This window comes from Neopsephotus bourkii, unplaced genomic scaffold (genome assembly GCF_033783945.1).
Source record: "Neopsephotus bourkii isolate Nb327-2 ecotype Australia unplaced genomic scaffold, CSIRO-AGI_Nbou_v1 NB_1493, whole genome shotgun sequence".
Classification (NCBI taxonomy): Eukaryota; Metazoa; Chordata; class Aves; order Psittaciformes; family Psittacidae; genus Neopsephotus; species Neopsephotus bourkii.
The window spans coordinates 370,872-387,314 of NW_026901969.1; the positions used below are offsets into that span (position 1 = coordinate 370,872).

The 16,443-nt window shown below is 44.2% G+C and overlaps 1 protein-coding gene and 1 long non-coding RNA gene across 13 annotated transcripts in view; both read left to right on the forward strand.

Annotated features, from left to right (window-relative positions):
- Nucleotides 1-308: 308 nt before the first annotated feature.
- On the forward strand, nucleotides 309-10,516 carry LOC133220921 (uncharacterized). The gene is made up of 4 exons (XR_009727814.1): nucleotides 309-400; nucleotides 2,481-2,701; nucleotides 2,981-3,120; nucleotides 10,396-10,516. It is a non-coding gene; the product is annotated as an uncharacterized LOC133220921 (long non-coding RNA).
- A 1,890-nt stretch (nucleotides 10,517-12,406) lies between these two features.
- The window catches only part of ATP2B1 (ATPase plasma membrane Ca2+ transporting 1), a 65,210-nt gene continuing 61,173 nt past the window's right edge, over nucleotides 12,407-16,443 (forward strand). For 5 of the 12 annotated variants that reach the window (XM_061369321.1, XM_061369329.1, XM_061369330.1 and 2 more), the window contains exon 1: nucleotides 14,233-14,373. The gene's annotated coding sequence lies outside the window, so the exon portion shown is untranslated. The other 7 variants (XM_061369323.1, XM_061369324.1, XM_061369325.1 and 4 more) reach the window with 7 other exon arrangements.

Sequence of the window (16,443 nt, forward strand, 5' to 3'; positions counted from 1 at the left end):
ACTGTATCACTGTCCTCCTCAGCTAGACAGGGTGGGGAGAAAACACAATGAGGAAAAAATTGTGGTTCGAGATAAAGGCAGTTTAAGAAGGCAAAAGTAAAGGCCATTTGTGGAAGCAAAGGAAGACAGAAGATGTATACTCACAATCAGCAGCTGTCCAGCCACTTCCCAGGATGCAGGGCTTCAGTGTGCATAGTGTTACTCCAGAACACAAATGTCATAATAGCAAATGCCCTCATGTCCCCCGCCTCAGCTCTTACTGCTGAGCAGATGTCCTGAGGTATGTAATATCCCTTGGGTCAGTCGGGGTCAGCTGTCCTGACTGTTCCCTCCCAACATCTTGACCTTCTCTCCAGCCTGCTGATGAGGGGGAATGTTGGAGGAACAAGATTGATGCCATGTGAGCACTGCCCAGCAGTAGTATTATCAACACCTTTCTAGCTACCAGTACAAAGCACAGCACTATGAGGGCTGCTAGGGGGAAAATTAATTCCAGCTCAGCCAGACCAGTACAATGGTAAAGTCTGATACCTCATATGAACTGATCAGTCAGACTATGGCTATGCAACTGAAACGCCGGGCCAAGGGTGGAAACCTTAGCTGGGAACAGTTTTAATGCCATACAGCACAGGAATGCTACACAGACAAAACAACCACATCAGGACAGGGATACAGAAGCTGTTACAGGATGAATTTGTACAGGATACATTTCACTACCTGCAAGTTCTAAATATTTCCTTTCTGAAAATATTTTACTTGCTCATATGTGCTTCCCATATTTCTTTTTTTACCTGAGACCACCTATCACACATGACAATTTAAAACGTGGTGTAAAAGGGTTTCCAACAAGCCCTATTAGAACTTGGGCGATTCAGAAAAATGACTGAGAAAGTATGGATTTTTTATTTTTTTTCAAATTAACAAGGAAATTAAACAAGAAATTAAATAAACCAAAGACAATATATCACAAAACAAGTAACTTGAGAAGTGCTATTTAAGTCAGAAGTTATATTTCACAGATAAATATTAACCTGGCTAAATGACACGTAACAAAAATACTAAAGTCTCATGAGTGAGACTTCTTTCTTCTCTATTTTAAATATATGATGAAAAGCGACAGGGACACTGTTTGTGGGGAAATTGTGAAGTGTGCTGATTAGTTAAGCATGTAATAATGAGGTTATGAGTTCCCAACATGCTGACAGAAATTTATGTGCCTGAAAGAAACATTGCAGAGATGTGTCTATGAGTTTTCCCTTCATCTTCTTTATTTTTTTCCTATGATAACTGAACATATGGAGATTAATTTAAGTGTGGGAGTGACAGTGTGGATGTCTAATTAATTGCCCTAGAAAATAAAAAATGTTTCTGCCTTACTCATAGAGGCCATTTGGCTGAAGAGAAGCCTTACATTATCAAAATCTGGATGTAATATGCTGTATTTGATGTAAAACTGAACAAAAGGCAGAAGAACTTAGTTATGAGCCTGGCTTAGTCATTAGCCACGATTTCAAACTGCAATAGGCAAGCTGTGATGTCACGTACGTGTGTTGGTTACTGCTTGTCAGCTACTGAAGAACTGCAAGTACGAATAGGTACAAGTAAAACAGTGACAAATTTATATAAACTAAGCGTTATGGTCAAATAGACATACAGGTGAGTTTTCCTTCTTGCCTTTGGCAGAAGATGTTTTCAGAAGAGGTAAGGCTGAAGTAGACTGTGTTTTGTTCTCCTTATATGTCTCAGATGCATAGACACTGAATTTACATTTCTAAGATTTTGGGCTCTGCCTTATTTTTTCCCTCCCAACAGTTTCCCTGTAGTATAAACAATCAGGTGGTAATTTTTGGGAAAGAATTTCCTGAGAGAACTTTGGTGCCATGTCCCCTATACTACAGGGTTTTTTTCTGAAGTAGAGTTGATGGGTGCTGTCATTACACCATATGTGAGTCCCCTTTTTTCTAAGGGGAATATACACAGAGGACTTTCAAGTTGTTAGGTGGGAAAGGTGTTTCATAGATAAAGCAATTCCAACAACAACGAACTAGGAGAGAGTGCCTCTGAAAAACATATCCATAGTATGCAGCAGTTTCTGTCACATAGATTGCAATGATGATGTAAAAACTCAGCTGTGCCGCAGCACCTCATACCATTATACAAGTGCCTGATTATAGATTTGATGACTAGAAACTGTCCTACAGACAGGACTCTTGAACCACTATTTAACTTACTATTGATAGACTACATAACTTAGCAGTAAAAGACCACAAAACTTAAGTCGAGCGCAGTTAAAGGAAAACAACCATTCATCAAAAATAGAAGCTTGAATTCTTCTCCTTTACAGAGTCTCACTGTTACCCTGCAGAGGCATAGCCCTCTTAGGTTTATACTGGCTATGAAAGACAATTTATATCCCATCCAAGTCTTCAGAGGCAACACTATTTTTTCTCCTGGTTTTTTTTTTTTTTCTGTTTCCAAAGGATACCACCTGACAAATCAAATGTTTTGAACCTTGCAAGCCTGACATCAAACATCCAGAGTTCAGAAGAACATTTAAGTGTGCATTAAATAAGAGGATGAAAGACTGCAATGAAAAGGCAAATAGTTTCACTTAACAATTGGCAGCAATTCAGTGGACAAAAACAAAAGGATATATCATGGAAACCTTTTCTATGGCTAAATCAAATTGTTTAATTGCAAGGTAGTACTATCATCAAATAGGGACTATCAATTCTATCAAACTATATTCATAAAAATATATCCCCGTTATTACCTTGTAAAATGAAATTTAATTAGTGAACAATATATGAAAACTAAAGTGTACCAGAGGGTAACAAATACCACTTTGTAGACTAGATTTTATCGTTAAAAATAAGGATTGTAAACTTTATTAAGGAAACTAGGATTTTAAAATGTAGAGAACTGATCTTATACATTGCTGATACATATTTTCTTTCACTATATCATCTGTTTCTTGAAGCAATATTAAACCCATTGTTAAGATAAATATTAACCGTGGAGGAAAGCAAATATCAGGGAAGACAAGAATAAAATGTGGATACCTTTCCCCCAGCTGTTCTTTAGACTGTTAGAAACTTGGCTCTGCCATGTTCATTCTGGGTGAATACTGCTTTATTTATTTGGCTACTAAACTGGTACTGGCATTTAGTGAATTAGTTTTTTCTAAAAGCTGTTGCATTTATAGTCCATTAGCCCTTTTTGACGCAATAAAAGTTAGCACAAAAATGTACACAAACATTATTCTAGCTCATCTGAATCCTCATAAACCTTTGATAATGTCTTCCACAGTTTACACAAATATCACCTTTTACTCCTTCTTGCATTTGATTTTGATAATGTGAATCTTCTTCTTCAGGGAAACAGATTATATTTTAAGCTTTTTTGGTTCTGTAGTCAGATAATCATAATTAATGCATAGAATACTATGATAGTATAGGAACACTGTAGAAGAATAAAACGAAAGCACCAAATACTAAAAATTATTTCTTCAAATACATTTAATATATAGCAAAATATAACTATTCTATTATGGTTATAGTAATTAAATAGATCCTCCATTCATCAGCTAAATGTACATAATTTAGATATAACAATGGAAAAGCAAGCCAAAAATAGAGAACAAATAGGCATTATCAGGAAGGAAGAAGTATTGTATAAGCAGCATAGAGAAACCTCATGAGTCACATTTAAAAACAAAATGAACCAAAAAATAACGGGTGTGACTAAGGCCAAGCGGAAACAGACCATATCATTGATGTTTATGTAGATAATGATATAAAAATGCAATACCTTGAGCACTGAAAAATAATTTGGGTAGATTTGAATTTATTACACCTCTTATTTCACTAGTGTTTCAAAATATAGATTAAAGGAACTGGAATACAGGTGAATGCATTTTATATGATTAACTATTTGTATTTCTTCTGCTCAGATTTTAATTCTTGTAGACTGACACGGTACCTCGAAAGACAGCACAGAAATATAGGAGAGGAGATGGCTAAATTGCATCAGTCCATGAATGAACAGCTAAGATACAATGTCTGTGGCTTGTCCTTGAGATCCATTATCCCTCTAATTTCTCCTTACTCTGAAGAATTAAGAAATGTCTTTCTACTATAATAGGCCAACATATACAAAGTGGTAGCTGACTAGGGTTGTGCAGAACTAGGGCTTTGTTGATTTATTTTCTTTCTCCCTCCCTCCTACCACCTCTTGAAAGAGTTGAACTCTCAGGAAAGTCATTCATCCTTTCCTCACAGTGGGCCACAGGTAAAAACTGGGAAAAGTTGAACAACAAAATAAATTGGACCTGCCCAGTGATTCTATTTTTAAACTACTTGCTGATACTTGCACCCCTACTGAAGATGACACACACTAGGAGGCTTCAGATCAGATACTTCTCAATGTATTTCAGGAGTGCAATAAAGTTGAAATACATTAAGAAAAAAAACCCAAAACATTCCTTTTTCTCATAACACTGGAAAATAAGAGCACATGTTTAAACTTTCAGAGGAACAGACCAGAGTTCTAGCAAGTGTTTTTTAATATTGCAGATGGAAAACAATTACTATTCTGAGAGAGATACAGAAGCTCTCTGATACAATGCAAGCAATATATTTTCCTGACTTCCTTTAGGCAGTTTCTGTCCTAAACCTGCAAAGGCATGCACAAGTCTAACTTGATCTACATTCATGTTTCTGTTTGGAACTTGCAACAGAATAATAAAAGAAACCTCATCTAATCAGGTATGAGCTATACATTATATTCATTGCTTTCTCTCACATCATTTTATTTACTTTTGTCAACCATAAAACCAAAAATAAAATAAGAATATGTTCCAATGTGCGCAACACATTAAACATGAAAACAAAAGTGTTGTAGTATGTTATTAAAAAGCCCTAGCCCTCAACCCCAGCATCAACCCAAAAAAATTTTAGGGAAGAAAAAATTATCTATGTTCTTGCCTACCTCAGTATTATGTCAACAGTGAGAAACTCCACACACAAAAGTACTGCAGGATGAAGAGCAACGATGTAGCTTCATGTCTGAATTCCCTGGTCTTATGGGTTTGAGAGGTACTTTATCTTAGGCTTATTTGTCTGCCAATTTAATGCTTCACGTAGTTTTGTATCTAACTTAGAAAAGAGAACAATATCAGGTAGAAAGAAGGAAGGAAAGGAAGGAAAGGAAGGAAAGAAAGGAAAGAAAGTAAGGAAAGGAAAGAAAGGAAAGAAGGAAGAAAGAAAGGTAAGAAAGGAAGAAAGAAAGAAAAAAGAAAAAGGAAAGAAAAAGGAAAGAAAAAGGAAAGAAAGAGGAAAGAAAGAGGAAAAGGAAATAGGAAAAGGGAAGGGAAGGGAAGGGAAGGGAAGGGAAGGGAAGGGAAGGGAAGGGAAGGGAAGGGAAGGGAAGGGAAGGGAAGGGAAGGGAAGGGAAGGGAAGGGAAGGGAAGGGAAGGGAAGGGAAGGGAAGGGAAGGGAAGGGAAGGGAAGGGAAGGGAGGAAACACAAACCTCACAAACTTGTCTGTACAACACTATTTGCTGGCTTTAGAGGTCTTAATTAATTCTTGCTGGTTTCATTTCTCATGGTTAACACCCATACTTTACCATAAGAGTTCTGGTTCTTTTTAAAAAAAAAAGAATAAAATTTGCATATGGTTCCCATACAGAACCATCAGACCTAACTTTTTTCTGAAATAGATATTTTTACTTGTCTTCTCAGCAAAATTAAAATGGAGGGGGATATGCATGAGGAAAAAAATCAGTAACAAGGAAAGGAACAATTTTGTTTTATATAACAAGCTGGATTTTCTACTACCAAAAGAATTTATGGACATTTTACTGCTGGATTATAATTTTGAATTTTTTATTACTTTTGCTAAATGTAATACCAGTTTAGAGTTTTAGCTGGTCATATTTTTGGATGACACTTCCCTCCTAAAGCTCCTAAAGTTCTCTTTATGTATATGTATATTTTTATATTTATTTGTACACACCAACACTATTTTTTTGAGGGGGATTCTCGACAATTTTCTTGAGTGCTAACTTGTCCCTGCACTTCAGCAGAGGAACATGGACTTCTACAGAACCACATGAAGGTGGGAGGCAGACAAGCATAGTGATTAGACTGATCAAAGTTAAAGTCTCAGTGTCATTTTCAAAATAGGCTGTGATAGTGCTGGCACTTCCACCTTGCATCTCAAAACTTACTTGGCACTTCCACCCTTCATCTCAAGCCTTAAGAACACCCTGCATCTCAACTCTTAAGAAACTCCATGCACTACATCCAGTATGGGATCCACAGTCATTTTCTTCCCATAGATGGCTAGTCTAGCAACAAGGTATACGCTCTCAGGGGTGTTTAGTCTGAACTGAATCAGTCTATCAGGACCATGATGGACCAGCCATGTCCTTGTAGCCTTCCACACGCCAACAGCCCTTTCCTTACAGATAGTTCTGCTGGACACAGACATCCTTCATCTGTGTTGTTACTAAAGATCATGTCATTTACTTCATAAGGATTACCCAACTCATATCAAGTTTCTGTGTTTTAATTACAAAAAGTTGGGAGCAAAAGTTGCACTAATTTAAAAAGCTGCTTTCATTAAAAATACCTAGCAAAATATTGTTTTAAAACCTGGTTCTCCTACTGTATCTTTCTCCTTTTGGCTTCTTGGCATACATTCTACAGATCAGTGGCTGCTTAAAAGTAATGCCTGGTAGATTAAGAGAGTCCAGAAAATAATGCAGTCTGAAAGACAAGTCCATATCACACACCCACTACTAACCTTCTAAGAGTTTCACATTTGAATTTAAACTACTCACCCTTTTTTACCTCCAGAATGAAAGAAGAAACAGAGACAACTACAGAACTACCCTAAACATTAAACTTAGTATGACATGCATGTACTCCTGGAGGCTGTAGCTTCCCACAGTGCATTGACAATAAAGGAATCCTGGGCTTACTATTACAGGATTGGATGTGCTTCTTTTAGATGTCCATGTGAGGACAAATCAACTCCATTTTACTGGCAAGAGGAGGAATACCACAGACCAACAACACAAACCGCCAAATCACCATCTGATGCATTATTGCCACAGGATGTTGGAGTTCGGTTTGGTTTAGTTGGGTTTGGTTTGGTTGGCAGGAAGTGTGGGAAAGGTGTTACTTAGGAAAAAAAGCTAAACTGAAGGAAAAGAGAAGCAGAGAGTATATAAAAGGAAGCAAAAGCAGTTATGCAAAGGAACCGAGAGGGTGTAAGAGTGTGGTTTAGCACTTTAGCACAGGGCTGGGCAAATCCGAAAGAAAGATATCTGGAATATCACAAATGCATACATCAGCTGTTTCTGAAACTACACTATGATGGGACTGAATTCTTTGTTGGTTCATCTCTGCATTTTTGCTCTGCAGCAGAGAAGTGTGAACATTTGGGTCATCCCCATTGTAAAACGAAAGTCTCCCTTCTACTATTCTTAGTCCAGAGCAGATGATGGAGAGAGGTGATTCTAGCTGAACTTGACTGAAACATCCCGCACTCTGATGCCATTATAAATCCTTCTGCTGTGACCTGCAGAGCAAGTGTTCCTGTAAAGACTGATTCATTAACAGTAAAAAAATATATGTTTTAAATGTATATAGCCAAAAAATGCACAAATGCTCTAGGATAGTGCTTCTCAGATGCTTTAGACCAGTGGACTATCACTAGCCCTTGACATTTTTTAAAGAACATTACAAATGTTGTCAAGGACATGTCATACATTTACTCCCAGCTATAGTCTCGCAGACCAGCTGTGGGTCCTTTCTGATATCCTGGGGGAGTGTTCTTCAGTGTGTAGCTTGCAGTTCGATAGCCGTTGCTGGGGCTTGAGGGCTTGAATGTGAAAGGCACGGAGAACTGGCTGAACAGTGAAATGGACCTGGCTGGTTTTAACATCAAGCTGAGTGAAACACAAAAGATAAAGAAATTTAAGATTTACTGTAGATCTAAAATGGAATAGATCTAAAAGCCTTTTATTGGAATTAATTTTTAAATCTCTTTTAGTAATCTGAGGTATTTTTAGTAACATAGGTGTCAGTTTTAGTAATTATTAAGCATGTGCAGCTCTCACTGACTCGAGTCAGAACTGAAGATAACAGAACTGTCAATGTTTGGACTGCTGTCATGTACAAAACAGTTTTCTCTTTTATCCGCTTCCATCCTAAACCAAACTGCTTTACGGCTGCATAACATGTTGTAGCCTGAAAATAACCTACAGCAGTACTATTACTAGATGTGCCCATAACATGATATATTTAAACTCTGGTGGTTCAATACATGGCTGCCATGTTATCCAATTTACAAAAGGGAACTTACGCAGAGGAAGATCCTATTGATCTTTTCTATCAGTACATAATAGAGGTATAGTAGATGTCACAACAGCTCAGTTCATTTTCCTTGGTTTTATGAGTTAACAAGCTACATTCTTAACTATTTTAAAAGTTTGCTCCTGCTCACCTTAATATTTATAGTTATATAATAGCCTGTTAATAGAGACAACACTGTAGTCAAAACTCTCTTTTTATGACTGCCCATAATCTATGCTTAAGAACTCTAATCATACTTGATTTTCTATGCACACGAGTATAAACATTTTATGTAATACTTTTACTACAATTTATACGACTGTGAAGAGTTATTTATTTAAGGCTTTGGCACTAGATATTGTATATCCACAGCTTTTCACAAACATCCAAATTTTTATCTTGATCATCTTCAGATCTCTTATTTGTAACCTGGAAACGATTATTCTTGAATAAGGCTTGCAAGGCTGAGCCCAGAGTTTGAAACCATGAATGTGAAATAGGTTGCTATTAATATTTTTAAATGCAATTTTAGATAGCTGGGAATTTTTTCTTAAAACCAGCCTAGATGATTTAGAGCTGTATCTGATCAACAAATAAAACAATATATTCAAGTATGTTCAGGTCACTGTTTATCATTTAAGTGATTAATTCTTGACTAAGGTAGCAGGAATAAGGTAGTGCGGTTTTTTTTTCTGATACTCCTCCTTGAAGGAAACACAGAATGGGAGCTATTAGCTCTAATGACTCTTAAATGTTTCAAAGCCATCTTGAACAATCGCCAAGGGGCAGAAATGTTAATGTTTGCTGAAAGAACCCACGACTTAACTGAATTATCTATTTTCTTATCCAAAGGACTTTGAAGTAGCATCACTGAGATAATGTGTTATTCTCTTCAAGACAATTACCCATCACTGATGAGAGACAGGAGGGGCTACATTTACTCTTCCTAAAACTGATTTTTATGAGTCAGAAGCCATGACTCAGACTGGCCAGTTAGCATCAGAAAGAAGATAGCTTGGTTGCCCGTATTTCTTCCTATCTTGGGAAGGGGAGGAAAATTAAACAAACCCCTTCCCTGACACTTGATCACAGAGGAGAGGATCACAACATTACAGTTCATGAAGCAGATATTCAGTCAGCATGAATTGGAACAGGCCCACAAAAAGAGTGAAAACAATGAATCTTCACAAACTAACATCAGATGACAACATGCTCTCAAAGATAAGACCACAATTTTGTTAGGCAAGTTCAGCAGAGAAGCCTTAAAAAGCAACACATCTAAAAGCACCCACAGTGCTACAAATCAAATGAACTAACACTTCTTATTTTAATACAGAATTGTACATACCATGTACCTCCAAAGCACTTTTGCACCTTGGGAAGTATAATGGATACTCCCACATTTTGAGTCTTGGGGTGACAGGTGAGCTGCCTGACTGATACATACCCATACCAAGGACAGACACGAGAGACCATGGCTAAGACCAGCTCCAGGGAGACGACAGCAGTGTTATTTATAACAAACCCTTCTAGTGAACTGGACAGATTTGCTTCCAGACAGCTTTAGTCTTTGGCCTTCCTGCAATTCTTTACGAATTCAGCAATGAAATGGTGAGGCCATGGTGAGAAAGTATCAGCTCCAAATTGGGGAATTTGGAAAATTGGCCACATAGGAAAAGCCACTGCAGTGGAGGTGACTGGGTGCTCACTGTGTGGATTCTTCAGCTCTACCAGTACATTATTTGCAGAGAAATAGTACACATTCATCTACTAGTCATTTCTCACTTTCTAAGAGGCAGCCATGGTCATATAGTCTCATCACATCCATATTTGTTTTTATTTTTTTTTTACATTTTACCATTAAAAGCTTCCCAAACATGTTTCTTCCTGCTTTTTCTAGCAAAGTACAGTTTCCCAACTCTGCTCTTTTTTTTTTTTTTTCCTCTGCCTGATCTAAGTCCTTTAGTTAGCCATATTCTCCATCAATTCCAGGATTTTATGCTTTGTTATTTTTTTTTTTCTTTGCATGTAGATGTTGCACCTTTGTTCATGAAATATCTTTCCACTCTTTCATCTGGTCTGGGGCTGTAATGCTGCTGTCCTGTGGTGGCACCTGAAAAGAACATGTAAAGAAGACACAGTGAATATATGAAGTCCAGTGTATTCTTTCCAATGTATTTCAGATATAATATATATGAAAAAGTGATTTGTGCAATAACTGCTGGTTCTCACATGCCTTTATTTATGTCATTTTCATTTTTCACCTTCCTTATCCTGCAGTGTCACACTGAAAGAACATAACACTGAAAGAAAAAGAAAAAAAACAAAAACAAAAACCCAAACTAAAACTTTTTTGAGGTAAATGGAATGAGTTTAAAAAAAAAATCCAACTCTTTTAAATTACCATATGCATTCACAACAGGAAACACATTATGCACAAATCTTGAGCTCTTGAACAGTCAAGAGAAAGACTTTTGAGCTGATAAAAATGCAAATGTTTACAGATAGGCCTCTTTCCTAAGGGGTAGGGGGTGGACAATTTCAGGGTGAATTGCACAATATCGTTTTGTACCACAAGGTCATTGTTAGGCTGCATGGGTGGATGATAGAACAATTTGATCACTGTGACACCTACAAGATGAGCGAGAGGTCAACGGCTTGCTTATCTAGATGGCTGTCTGGTCTTTTAGTCAATAGGCTGATCTGTAGGATGCAGGATGCTGGAACCATCACAGGATACAGCCTACCCTGCCCAGCAGGATTGGAACAGAGCCCCAGCCAGGGGGAATCTTTTGGGATCTTCTCCAGAGTGGTCTGTGGAGAGGGGTCAAACAATAGTACTGGGCTGAGAAAGCCAACTGGGAGAAGTGTAGCTGGTACAGAAAACTTTTCGCTCTGCAAGTGCCATGGAAGCTTTGGGAACTCATCTCTGAATGCTCACAAACAGACTTTCTCCCAACTTTTCATGCTTTCTCTGTTTTCTCCAGTTTCATCAAATTTAATTAAGTGACTGAGTTTGAACACGATCAGCAGTAGCAGGGTAGTCAAGAAACAAGTTTCAAATAAAATAAAGTTTAGATCTATGAACAAACTACAGTCTGTTTTCTATTTTCTGGCGTCAAGCCTCTCATCTGATCTTGCCAAAAGGCCCCTCCCTCTTTTAATGTGGGATGGGATGGGATGTGAGGTGGTCACTTAGACCTTGGTCACCTTATTAATTTTTCCTCAAATACTGTAATAATCTAAATACTCTGATTCATACCCTTCATGTTAAAAGTCTCATAGTAAGTAGACCAGATTCAGGCAACCCACTTAAATTCTCTGTGAATTTCTGGGTCTGTTAAGACATATGATACTTGTGTTGTTAGTGTTGGTCACAGAATGAGTTGAGCTATTGTCACTGATTTGTCAAGTCTGGCCTTTCCAAATTGTCTGCTAGCCATGCCGAATTTTCCTGAAATGGTAATGCTTCCTCAAAAGTTAAATAAAAGATCTCCAGAAATGTTCCTTTGTGCATCTTGATTTTGCTTGCTTTATATGACTGGTGACCTACATTACATGGAACGTTTTCTCTTAGTCAGTGCCATGCCCTAACCTTTAGATATAAGAGTGCCTGTTTTCTCACAAAAATCATGAAGTTTCATAGCTTGGGGTTTTACTTCTAGCTCTTCCTCCAGGAGAAGATTCTGTAGAGTCAGAAGGGATTTATTCTCACTTTCAGTCCATCTATTCCATGTTTTTATGCTGACTCTTGATATCAGTGCAAAAGGAACATTAAAGAAATATTTTGCGCCTTGAAAAATGTATCCACTTAGAGAATTCCACCATAACAGTATCACAAAAAAATTAATGTTGATGTGTACCCCTCCCGCCTTTGCTTCCTTCCTGCAAAATAAATAGGATATTATTCCCATTTCACAGACAAAGAACTGAAGCACAATCTACCTACCTTCCCTAAGACAAAAGGAAGCAGGTACAGACATGTACTCAAACTGCAATACATTGAACACACCATCTCCTTAGCTGTACCAAAGCTAATTTTGTCTGCCTGAGAGCTGGGAGATATGACAGAACAGTGCAGAACACATCTGCTAGTCTTACAAAGCTGTATCCAGAAATGCAATTTCCAAGTGCCTGGGGAAGCCTTGCTGAGCTATAGCCATCAGTGCAGAGGAGGGTGCTGAGCTGCAAGCAGAATGTGAGAGAATTTTTCATATGCGTTCAGATAGTTTTATATTCTCCTTCTGGGAAGAAATGAAAGAAATCTCCTCAACAGAACAGTCTGCAGGGTTGCTGACCTCAGTATTTCGATTTTTCAATTGACCTCTAGATGTAGAGAGGTAAGGTAGTATTTTTAGCAACATCCAGAATGGGCAGGAGCCATTTACTGCTCACAGTCCCTTTTGATTGCCTTTCTTGAACAAGCAGAAAAATGTAACAGGCATTCAGGTAAGAACGAAAAAGACAATGAAGCTCAGGCAAGCCATGATAATAACGTAGTCAGGATGATTTATTTATTTGCCAGTCCTTGTAGGCTGTTTTATGCTGACTTCATCCTGTTGCTTTAACCCCCTAGGCTCTGCACCATCTCGGGTCTGCAACAGTAGGGATACACCAGCTTCTCCGCTTTGTTTCTTTCGCAGCACCGGCTCTGGCAGCGGCGGGATCTGAGCGGTAACAAAGGAGAAGCAGGGTATTTATGGTAGGCTCAGGGAACCCGACAGCCTATGGCACAGCTGGCCAGCCATTCCAGCGAGGTGCCCAGCGGAGGGGCGGGTAGGATGTGAAAACAAGGCTGGAAAAACCACGCAAAGTGGTTACAGAATTACATATAGCTTATGGATGGGGATTTTTCACTGCCGGGTGTGATGCACTACACTGGGAGAACTGAAATCAGGGTCTTTAATTTCCAGTTTAATTCTAAGCCCTGTTACTCCCCCAGACAGCGCACTTGGGCTCAGGCCTTCATAACCCCATTTATTTTTCTATCTCCAACCGAAGAGCCTTCAGCTGGAGACGCAGAGGTGCTGAACACCTGTGGCCCTTTTACCTTCCCCGTCCTCCTGCGGGAGCTGTGAGGGTCCCCTGAGAGGCAGGCAGACCTGACGGGCGGCTGGACCCGCTGCTCCGCGGTTCCCACCACCAGCAGCGACCGCCACGCTCGCTCCCGCCGCTCCGGACCTTCCCGAGATGACTCAACTCTGAACTCATGGGGCCGGCCGGTTCATTCCCGCAACCGCAGCAGAGCTTCTCCCGGGCTCCGCCGTGCCCCCCGCGGCCGCTGCTCCCACAAGCACCGACCCGGCACTCAGCACCACCCGGCTGCCGTCCTCGAGACCAGAAGGCCACAAGGCGCTGGCGCCGCGCCCCCGTGGGGCAGGGGCGAACCGCGCCCCGGCGGACCGTTAGGGCGGCCCCGCACGGTTACGCCCCCCTCAGGCAGTGTCGCCCCCGCCCCCGGGACGGCCCCGGCCCCCGCCCACAGGGGCAACCGGCGCGCTCCGGACCGCCCCTTGCGGGACCGCGGCCTCTCCCGCTGTCGCCGCCGGGGGGATCCCCGCCCCGCCGAGGCAGTCCCCATCCCGGCTGGCGGCGGCCCCGCTACGCGCGGGTGGAGGGGGACGGACACACAGAGTCACGCGCCCCGCCCCGTTCGCAGCCCGCCCCGCGGGAGCCGCTAGTGGCAAAGTCACCGACCCCCGAAGCCCGCCGGGCTCCATCAAACGCCGTGGCACCGCCCACCGACGTCATGGAAACAAGAGCGTCAGCCGCCAGCCCGCCAGTGGCGGCCGCGGAGGGGCGGGGCGATGTGTAGGGCCACGCCCCCGCAGGCGCCGTGCCTATCGGCACCCCCCCCGCCACCTCTCCCATTGAAGACGCCGCACGTCAGGACCCCCCCTTCCCTGGGCTCACAAGGGGCCCCGTCACGTGACCCGCGCTCCGCAGGCGGCGAGGGGGGCGTCGGGCACCGGTGGCTGCGGCAGGGGAGAGGAGAGGGGGGAGCGGACAAGTGAGTGACCGCGGCGGGCGGAGGAGGGAGGCGGGCGGATCGCTGCGCCCCGCCCCGCCCGGTGGCGCCCGGCTCCTGTAGCGGTTGTTCTGCGGCGCGGTCGGCGCTGCCCGGTGCGTGCGGGGGGGAAGGAGGCGGGCGGGCCCCGGCGAACGGCGGCGGCAGCGCCCGCCAGGAGAGCGAATCGCTGGTTCCTGCCGGTGAGGCGACGGGGGCGGGGCGGGCTGTCCGCATCCCCCCACCCCCCTTCCTCCCCCGGCTGTCCCCGCACCGGTGCCCCCTCCCTCTTTCCTTCCCTCCCCCCCCCCCTTCCTCCCCAATTCGGTCGCCGCTTCCCCTCCGCCCCCTCTCCCGCCCTCCTCCCTCCTCCCGTGGCCGCAGGGCGGGTCGGCGCGGCGGGGCCGGCCGGCCGTGGGCTGGGCGGAGAGCGTGGGGACCTTGTGCGCTCGGCGAGAGAGCGGGCGGGCGGCAGCAGGTTCACGGGCACGTCTTCCCGGCCCGTGGCGGGGTCGGCCCCGAGGCGCCGAGGTAAGCACGGCGGCGTGGGGCAGATCTTCTCCCGGCTGTCTGGCCGCGGCGTGCAGCGGCGCGGCGGCAGGTGCAGCGTTGCTCCGTTCACGCCGTGGGGCTGCGGGCCGTGGCACGGTTCGGCCGGGGAGGTGACGAGCGGCGCGGCTGCTTACGGCGGGGCCGTGATGGCAGCGGGACAGCCGGTGGGGCTGGGTGCTGCGTTCAGGGCTGTCTCCGGTTTTCCCCCCAGGTAGCCGGAGCGTGCACCTAGACACCGCCGTGCAGCTGGGGCGCGGCGTGACCTTGAGGGCAGCGGATGCGGGGTGAGCCTCCGCGGGAGCGCAGTTGCCGGGAGCGGCGCCGCCGCGGACCGCGCGACCGGGCATGGCCGGCACGCCGCAGCCCCCGGCGGTCGGGCGGGCGCGCACACGCCACGGATTAAGGTGGTGCTCAGCCCCCGGCGCTAGCCGGGTTAAGTAGCCGGGATTAGCCCGCTGCGGCTTCACGACATCGACATCCTGGGCGCTTCTCTGCCGCCCCGCGGGGGCCGGGAGCCCGGCACCCGCACCCGGCAGCGTTCCCCGCCGCCTCCTCCCTCCTTCCCTCGCCCGCCCGCCGCGCCCCCGGGGCGGTGTTTTTGGCCGCGGCAGGGTCGTACGCCGCTCTCTGTCGGAGCGGGCGGGCTGTTCTGATTTATCGATTCCTGGCCGGACTGCTCATCAACCGGCGCGGGCGCGGAAGGGATGCGGCGGCCCTTCGGTAGCCGGGAGAGTGAAGCTGTCGCGGGCGTCATGCCGGGGGTGATCGTTGAGCAGCCCCGCGGACGAACGCGCCTCTGACCGAGGCGGCGGTGCCATCCTTGCCCCGGCGGTGCGTGTAACCTTTGAATGCGGCACCACGTGAGTTCGGGAGCGGGCCGGAGCCTCCGCTGGGAATGGGGGGCGGCTGCCCAGTGCGGTAGGAGCGAGCGCTCGATGTTTACTTACGGTGGAGAGGAGCGGCGGGAGGGCGACTGTCCGCGCCGAGGCTTACCCGGGCCTCCCCCCGAGCCCTTCGGGCTGTCGGAAGAGGCTGAAGTCGGAAGGATTTAGAATTTCGGGAGGAAGGTCTCCTGGAAAGCGGTGCCGAGCGGTGGTTGCCAGAGGGGTCGGGGTGTCAGCCTGCGCCCCGAGAAGCGTTCGGGGGGCTGCGGGTGAGTCTGCCGCAGGTTTTGCGACCTGAGGGGCAACCTATTTGCACAGCTCTAATAGGAGTCGATGCGTTGTTATGCATGTTTCATACTCCACATAAATCCTTACTAATATTTAAATGGCCATTTTTTTCCACGTTTTACTTTTTAAACTGTATGAGAAGGGAGAAAGTAAAGAAAGATGCAGGGGAATAAAATTTCGGAGGCTTTTTTTCTTATCATTTTAAGATCCTTATTACAGAAATCCATCAATATCTATTATATACAACATTCTTAATCTTGTAACTTAAGGTGCTGAGGCTTTCTTCCCAAGGCTTGTTCCAGAGGAACTGGTGATAATACCTCGTGCCTTGTCTTAAATCGTCATTCTT